Raw genomic sequence first — 9,202 nt, forward strand, 5'->3', positions numbered from 1 at the left:
CAACGACGTAATGGGAAGCTCACAGAGACACTGCCGTATCCTTCCACTGACCGCTGCACACCTGCACCAGGGTAAACCTCCGCCTACTGCAGTCCTGCTTTACAGGTGAAAATAGAGCAACAGGACCGCTGAGTCTTTGACTTTATTTATGTTCTGCTGTGTTTTACTTGCATCTATTTGAAAGAGTGAGTGTAAACACAAAAAATTATTTTATTTTATGTGCTGGAATGTGCAGAAAATAGGTTTAAATGTTAAACTCATTTATTCAACTCAGAGAATGTTGCATATAATTAAATTTTTGCTTGATGCATAAACTTAAAAGATTAAAAATGATAGAACAAGTTAAAAAAAAGAGACGTTTCCATTTGATTACATTTTGTATGATGGATTATGTAGAAAAAGTAGAATTGGGCTGAAAGATCTATCGCTTTATCACCTCTTCAGGTTGTAAATCGTGTTTATAAAAAGTAACTAAGTAACTAAGTAATTAATTACTTTTGAAAATAAGTAATCAGTAAAGTAACGGGATTACTTTTTTGGGGAAGTAATCAGTAATTAGTTACTGATAACTTGACCAACACTGGCCGTAACACCTTTTGTTCCTCCTTGAATTAAATCTCAATCACAGAAAATGCCGTACTCCAACCTAACCTTACACTATTAATTCATCATTTTCACTCTGTGCCACTGTTCCTCCTCAGGGCTGTGTGAAGCACAGCAAAGAATTCAGTCGAGGCCTTGAGTCATAAACAGACATCACGCACAGACATTGTTTTCATAACCAAACCGTTTTAGACCTTATTCCTAAAACCTACATAAATGCCCTCTGTGTGACATATAACACATTCTAAGTAATCAATGGTAATCAATGGCTCCTCATAAAAATTATGTATTGGGATGTTTGTGTGCAGCATTTTGCATATCAGCATAAGCAAAGCATTCTTCATTGCATCAGCGTGTATGTGTGTGTGTGTGTCATTTCTCACTCACTCAACGAGTACACATGTTCATGTGTGTATTTCACTTCATTCTGAATCTGTGTGTTTGTAGACGTGTGTGTGTGTGTGTGTGTGTGTGTGTGTGTGTGTGTGTGTGTGTGTGTGTGTGTGTGTGTGTGTGTGTGTGTGTGTGTGTTCATCACTTTCCTGTTCTGGTGTTCTGGGTAAACCATGGCCTGAAGCATGCCCTGGGGTCCTGTCCTCCTCCTTTTCAGTTCGTTTGCGACCATTGCTGCTGCTGCTGCTCAAAGTTCAGTCCGCCCTGGTTCTGACCCCAATTGGGGCAGTCCTCTCTCCAGTGTCCATGCTCACCGCAGGTGAAACCTGCATCTTCTCCTGTGTTTTTTGTCCATTCTGAGGTGCCTTCTGTCCTCAGTTACTCCTCCTGTCTCGGTCACGCCCTTTTTGCTGCCCGATCATCCGTGTTGGTCCATCACTGTCCTGCACAGTGTAAATGCAGAGTTATCAAGGTCAGCATTCTTTTGCTCAGCCTTACTTTTCATTCGGGCTTGGCGGGCGTCTCGTCACAGCTCTGTCAGCTGACGCAGTCTGGGAATTTTCCCCCGTGTAGTGAAACGGGCCTTAGTTTTAACGCTCTCTGTCTCTGCTGCATGAGATCGCATTCCTGCAGCACTGTTGACATTTTCAGGTCGTTGTTGTGGGTCCAGCTGTTGCAGCATTTGGTCAGGGTCACGTATGGGGGAGAGCAGGAGTCCAGTCAGCCTCGGCTTTCAGGGCCGGCAAAGCAGCCTGTAATTAAACATATATAGAGAAAAACAAAAAATCAAAAACAGACAAAAACAAAAGCAAACGAACAGGAAAATGATGTTGTGTTGGCTGTATTACAACGAGAGGGGAGAAACACCGGGACCAGGCCCTGTGTCAGCCTTCTCTCCCCCTTTTTTTGTTTTTTCTCTCCCGATATAATCAACTCATGACCCACCAAGCTGACAGGACAACATGCACCTTGCTAAAATTCTTAAGATCATGTTTAAAAGCCCAAAAAGAAATTTTCTTTCATTCAGTAATCACTTGTATCAATCAATCAGCAGAAAACATGTCACAATTTGAATCTTTTAACCCCTAAATTTGTCATGTCTTCACTGGTTGGTCAGACCAGTGTCTTTTTCTTTGAAGTTAAATTGTTGAGTTTATTTGTCAGTAATGTATTTATCCTTTAACAACAGATGTATGTTAAGTTTCGCTGCTTTAGCCTTGCTGGAAAATCTTCACGTGTTCATGAGTGTAAGCTGTTTCTTCATTGCGTGTGTGTGCATTTGTAGGCAGGCAGGTTAATTTTATCTTTTTCTCAAACTGGGCGTTACCTTAAAAGGAACCTTTCTCTCAGATTTCTCTGCTTGTGTTTTTGTTTCACCTTTTTGTTGTGATGCTCCGGACGCCTTCCCAACCTCCACAAGTCCGTTGGCCCTTTTTTATGTGTTAACACTTCTCTTAATTTTTCTCTTCTAAGCATCCAGACGCCGCTGGTCCTGGCCATGCGTCCACGACCAGGAGGGTCGCCACACCTTGAACAAAATTTCCACAGGTACACTAGGCATCAACCTTTGATCCTAAAATGTGTCTTTGCTCTAATGTCCTCCTATTCAAACACATCAACCGTCACTGTCACTGTGTTCACGCTTCACACTCACAAAAAACACACTCAGAGCGCGCCTCACTTACACTCAAAACAACACCTAGAGCGCGCTTTACACACAAGACAGCACCCAGAGCGCGCTTCGCAGCTTCGCAGCTTCGCAGCTTCGCACACACTCACTCAGAGCGTGCCTTCACACACACACAACACTTTTCTTCAGCGGGAATTTTACACAGAAACCTCTGAGCTCAACTATTAGATTCTTCTTAAAGCACACTGCACCATAGACTAAAATACCCCTTTCTCTGCGCTTATGACCGCCACAACGGGGCAAAGTCGCATCATAAAAGTGATGCTTGCATCCCCGAAGTTATACCTGACATCATAAACCAGGTTTTGCTCTATGTACTTCTTGGCAAGTAAAATTTTACTTTGTTTTATGACCGCAGCCCTTAAAACTCGACTGACGCCACAAACCACCGTCAAACCTCTATCCAATGTACTAAAACTAGCACCAACCACTACTGCACTTCACGGCTGCACCACCGGAACACGGCCGTATCATAAACCAAACCTACGGACGTGTTTCGCTCTCGCGTTGCCAGCGTTCAACTGCACCGTGAGCCAGCATCTGCTTTTCCTTAAATCAACTTCTATTTCATAGCCGGCAAGAGCCAGGACGTAACCGACACCATAAACAAACTTCAAACCTCGACTTCAATGTACTGAACTTATGGCCGCGTCTTCAGAAGAAATTCTAATGTATTATTGCTACAGAGGCCAGTATTAGACAAAATTAAATGTGGAAGGTAAAGTGGCTGCAACTAGCTCAACATAGTATCTTATTAGTTTCTCGGTAGAAGCAGTTTATTTAACACACTGGAATTCAGCCTCAACTTATGTTGTTAGTATCTCGCGCCAAAAACCAGACACCGACAAATTTAATGTGAAAATACATGTGACTCAGCGAACAGATTAAGTTGGAAAGCCCAATATGCACATTTGGTATTTGTAATACAACAGGCTGTGCTTACCTTTCTGTTTTAGGCCAGCCTTCTGTTCACCTTGCCCCACGATCTCACCAAAGGCCAAATCTGCCCCTCCTCAGCACACCAAAGATCCGGGTCACACGGCACCAAGTTGTTGAAATCTCCCAATTCTTTGAATCTTTGGGCTGAAGGAAGGACAATACTCGGTGTATTTATGCTCAATCAACAATCATTTATTTCCATACAATTCAACACTTAAGAGCATAAGGACCATCATGATGGGGAGACATGCCTGAAGAGGGTCACAGCAAGTCTCAAAATGGTGACGGGTTGCTCAGCTTTTTATAGTCTCTAGTGGCCCCCACCTAGTCATAAAAGACCAAACATTAACATTCTTTCTCTCTTATGGCGCCTAAGTTATGACCTCGGCAGTTGTTCCTCTGCTTTCTGTAAGGTGGGGGTGTGGAATGTGGTCTGTCTATCTCCCCTGTCTTCGACACAGAGTCTCCTGCTTACAACCTTCTCTTCATGATTCAACAATTAAGCATGTAATACATTCACAGCAGATCAAGGATACAGAGTGATGCACACTTATCTAATAAACTAATCAGTGAATATGTTCTTTCAACTCAAAAGTATAATGAGAACTAAACTACATACAGATCACACACTCTATATTAAAGGGTATAATATGATCTACAGCAGTATCATCCTTCAACTACTTTGATTACATATATAAGGTAACATATAATAACAGAATAATATCACAAGAGCAACACCATTGGCTAACGGATATAGCCCGGCGCAACTACTGATGGGACGGAGACTGCGCACGCCAGTTCCCCAGCTTCCTTCCCTGCTCAATCCCAGCCTGCCCAATAAGAATACAGTGTTGGCAAAAGCGAGAGAGAGAAGGGCAAGGGACAGTGATGCGTACAACAGGAGACATCGGGCGACTGAACTTCCTCCACTCGCACCGGGGCAACCAGTGTGGATTACAGACACTAGGCGTGAAGGGACTGTCATCTCCTCTCACTCCACACCCCGCTCCTATATGGTTGAGACTCCTTCAGGAGCCATCAGGAGAAATAGACGTCACCTCCAGCCATTGCCAGAGTCCACACCAAAGTTACAGACCCCATCTACCCCCGTCAGTCCCAGAGAAAATACCCTGCCAGCTCCCAACCTATTGACGTCTACAACTCTGACTCCGAAGACAGAAGTCCCAGGTCTTGTCAGAACTAGAGCTGGCAGAGTTGTCATAAAACCACAAAGATTGAACTTGTGAGATTAAATAAAGCAAAGCATCTCGAGTTAAATATAGAGTAGCTATGTTTCTGCAGTAGGTTCTAAGAAGTAACGAAAGTACAGTTTCCCATATGCAGTAAATGTTTCAATAAGTTGTTGTTTTCTGCGAAAGGAGGATGTGGTGTTATCTGTTTAAGTATATCCGGTTTTATGGTGGAAGTGTGTTGGGTACCAGAAGTGAGAAAATAAAGGTTGAAGTTGTTTGCTCTACAAGGTGTTGTCTCTTTCCCTACCGAAAACCACGACAGCCACCTGCCTCACCAGAGACAATAAAACATTGGACTTATTGTATGCTAACACCAAGGAGGCATACAGCTCATCATCTCTTCCTCCCCTGGGGGGCTCAGATCACAACCTTGTTCATCTCCAGCCTGTGTATAAACCTCTAGTACACAGACCACCAGTTGTGAAACGCACAGTAAGGAAATGGTCGGCAGAGACTGAAGAGGCCCCGAGGGACTGTTTCCTTTCCACTGTGTGGGACAACCTACCAAATTTCCCCTTGTGTTACAATTAAAGGATTATTTTATTCTATTCTATTCTAACCTCTGCAGCCTTTTGGAGGATGACCTCAACAGCATCACAGACTGCATTACAAATTACATGAACTTCTGTGTGGACAACACCGTACCCATCATAAAGGAATGATGTTTTTCTAACAACAAGCCATTGATAAATCCTGAAATAAAGGCTCTCTCATCAAGGAGAAGAAGAGAGTCTTTAGATCTGAAGACAAACAGGAGCTAAGAGTTGTCCAGAAGAAGCTGAAATGGAAGATAAGGCAAGGGAAGGAAAACTACAGGAGTAAGATTGAAGAACAGCTGTAACAGGACAACATCAGAGGGGTTTGGAACAGCGTGAAGACAATCTCAGGACAAATACCAACCACCCAGGCTTCAGGAGACTTGGGGTGGGTAAATTACTTACTTACTTACTTACCATGCCTTATGTTGACATATCGGGTGGCAAACGAATGCCACCAGGCTTGATCTTGTGCCTGGGCTTCAGCTTCTTCCAACAATATATTTGATGTGTTTAGGTCTTGATGGAATGACCTTTGCCAGGTGTTACAGGGACATCCTCATGGGCTTTTAATGCCCAGAGGTTGCAAGCGCATCTCTGTTTTTGGAATCCGTCCGTCATCCATGCAGAGGATATGGCCAGCCAGTCGGAGTCTTTGGCCTGCAACGATATTGTGAAGTTTGACCGTGCCACTCCTTCGCAAGACCTCCTCGTTGGTGATGTGCTTGGTGTAGTGGATCTACAGAATCCAGCGAAGGCATCGCTGCTGAAAGACGTCGAGCTTGGTGTTAATGCAGGCCGACACCTTCCAAGTCTCGTTGGCATAAATGGCGGTTGGGATCAAGATCGAATTAAGCAAGTGGAGTTTGATCTTGAGGGAGGTGATCGGGGAGGACCAGACCTTGTTCATCCTTCGAAATACCGCAGCCACCTTTCCAGTGCAGCATTTGACATCCACCTCCGCATCGCTGTCATGGGAAATCACGCTACCGAGGTAGGGGAATTTCTTCACTTCTTCTAGCTGCTGTGTCCTGATGTAGATCCCCCATCATGGGTCCTTGGAACTGACGTGCATGATCTGCGACTTTTCAGAGCTCCTCAGGCCAATCTTGCCGGCTTCTTGTCTTAGATCGGTCGTTCCTTGCTGTAGCTTCAGCTCATCTTCCTCGAGTAGGGCGATATCGTCAGCGAAATCGAGGTCGCCAAGACGGTCTTGATCAGACCAATGGATGCCAGCTCCTATACGGGCACCAGCTCGCCGCAAGACGTAGTCGAGGGCAACGAGAAAAAGCTGTGGTGACAGGATGCAGCCCTGCCTGATGCCGGTGGTGTCCTTGAAGAAGTCGGTGTGGCCATTTCCGGTCTTAACGCAATAGCACGATCGCAAGTACAGGTCCTTGAAGATGTTGAGGAAGATTGTAGGGACACCGTACAAGCGCAGGATCTGCCAAAGAGAATCGTGGTGGATGCTATCGAAGGCCTTCTTGAATCGACGGAATTGATGGCGAGTTGTTGCCGATACTCGATGCACTGTTCGATGATGTTTCTTAAGACGAAAATCTGTTTCGTGCATGATCGGCCACTTTGGATCCCAGCTTGCTCCTCTCATAGACGTTGGTCGAAGGCACTCCCCGGTCGTCGAACGAGGACAATACAGAATGGCTTGCCAGGCACAGAGAGAAGGGTGATGCCTCTCCAATTGGTACACTCGGAGGTCTTGCCCTTCTTTGGTAGCTTGACTATGGCGCCCTTCCGCCAGTCCTCCGGCACTGTGCCACTTTGCCAGCACTTGTTGAACAGGGTCATCAATTCTTCCACCTGGGCTTGGTTGCCGTGTTTCAGGATCTCTGCTGGTATTTCGTCTAAGCCAGTCGCTTTGTTGTTCTTGATGCTCTTGATCGCAATCTTCACTTCCTCGATGATTCTGCCAGTGTTGACTCATGTTGGGCATCCTCCGCCTCAAAATTGTACGTCGTGGCGGGCTCTGGCTGGTTAAAGGTCTCTTGGAAGTGTTCGGCCCATCTTTTGTTTTGCTCTTCTTGAGTGATCAGGAGCATCCCATTTTTGTCCTTGACCGGGACGTTTGCATTAGTCCTTGATCCAGTAAACTCATTTACGATGCGGTATATGTCTTAGAGTCATTCCGATCTGCTTCTTCCTGAGTTTTGGCACCTTTTCGTTCTAGCCATTCTTTCTTGTCTTTCCAACAGCTTTTCTTCACTAGCTGATCTAACTCCGTATCGTTGGGTTCCCTCCCCTCTGGCTTGTTCGGTTTTTGGCCTGCTCTCTTTTGAGCTTCACGATTTTTTCTCTCATCGATCAGTTTCCATTTTCTTCCTTGGATCCACTGTTCGCTTCTCTTTCCTCTGCGTCTTCTGATAGTGTTTTTGGTGGACTCCACGGTGGCGTCCCTGTGGCCAGTCCAGAGGTCTTCGACGTCTTCCATTTCTCCAAGGACGGCAAAACGATTTTGCAGTTCTAAAGTGAAGGCGTTGACAACGGTTGGGTCCTTGAACTTCTCAATTGCGAGTGGTTTCTTTGGTGCGGGCTGTCTTTGGTTCCAGAGTTTGAGTTTGACTTCCGCTCTGACTAGGTGGTGGTCAGATCCAACATCCACTCTTCGATAGGCCCTTGCGTCATGCAAAGCAGACCTCCATTTTTGGCTGATGCAGATAAAATCAATTTCATTGAATGTACGCCCATCCGGGGATCACCATCTCTTCTTGTGGATCTCTCGGTGCTGGAAGTATGTATTTCCAACGCACAGCCCATTTTGCTCGCAGAAGGATACTAATCGTTCGCCGTTGTCACTGAGATGCGTTGAAGATGCATGTGGTCCAACCACTGTCTCCAATTCTAATCGGTTGTCACCCAGCTGGGCATTGAAGTCTTGCATTTTAAGGTCGTGATTCGGGATGTCATTAACGACGTCTTGCAGCTGATTGTAGAAATTGTCCTTGAAAGCAACTTCCGTATTGTCCATTGGCGCATAGACTTGCACAATGGTTGTCTTGGTGTGTACCAATCTGAAACAAGCTGTGATGATGCAGTCGTTAACAGGTTTCCAACCAATGAGTGCTCTCACAGCTTCTTTGCTCAATACAAGCCCCACTCCATGTTCATGTCGATCTTCGTGACACGAGTTCAAGATCGTCTTGCCATCGCTGATAATTTGGCCGCTCTCTATCCACTTCATTTCACTCATTCCGAGGATGTAGAGCCGATAATCGTCAAACTCCTTCAAAAGTTGAGCCAGCCGTCCGGTTTGATATAACGTGCGAACCTTCCATGTCCCAAATCTTGTGATGGTTTTGGTGGAGAATAATGCTTCCATCGGGCGCTGGATGCCGTTTTCGGTTTCTTCCATCACCGTCATCCCGTTTGAAGTAGAATTCCCGCCACATTGCCAAAAAACTTCTGCTCTCGTTTGTCATTTCTGTAGCGGTAGGGTTTTTTTTACAGGGTTGCTAGCCTGACGCCCAACCCTCCTCCTTTCTCATCCAGGCTTGGGACCGTTCATGGCGGAGTTGGGGTGGGCGAATGACCTAAATAAATATTTTAACAGGTTTGATCAAACACCCACCCCTCCCCCAGCATTGTCCCCTCTGCTGCAATCTCCCTCATCTTCAGGGAGTGCCTGTCTTTCATCTCAGGACTTCACACCTCTCAGCTCCCAGCCATCACACCCACCCACGGTTTCTGTGGACTCCAACTTACACTCCCCTCCCCCCAAATCCACTCTTTCTATCTCAGCACTTCGAGTGAGAAGCGAGCTTCGCTAGATCAAG

At 45.6% G+C, this 9,202-nt stretch overlaps 1 pseudogene; it reads right to left on the reverse strand.

Annotated features, from left to right (window-relative positions):
- Window positions 1-7,019: 7,019 nt before the first annotated feature.
- Window positions 7,020-8,790, reverse strand: LOC113017506 (craniofacial development protein 2-like; annotated as a pseudogene).
- Window positions 8,791-9,202: the final 412 nt, after the last annotated feature.

This window comes from Astatotilapia calliptera, unplaced genomic scaffold, assembly GCF_900246225.1.
Source record: "Astatotilapia calliptera unplaced genomic scaffold, fAstCal1.2 U_scaffold_14, whole genome shotgun sequence".
NCBI lineage: Eukaryota > Metazoa > Chordata > Actinopteri > Cichliformes > Cichlidae > Astatotilapia > Astatotilapia calliptera.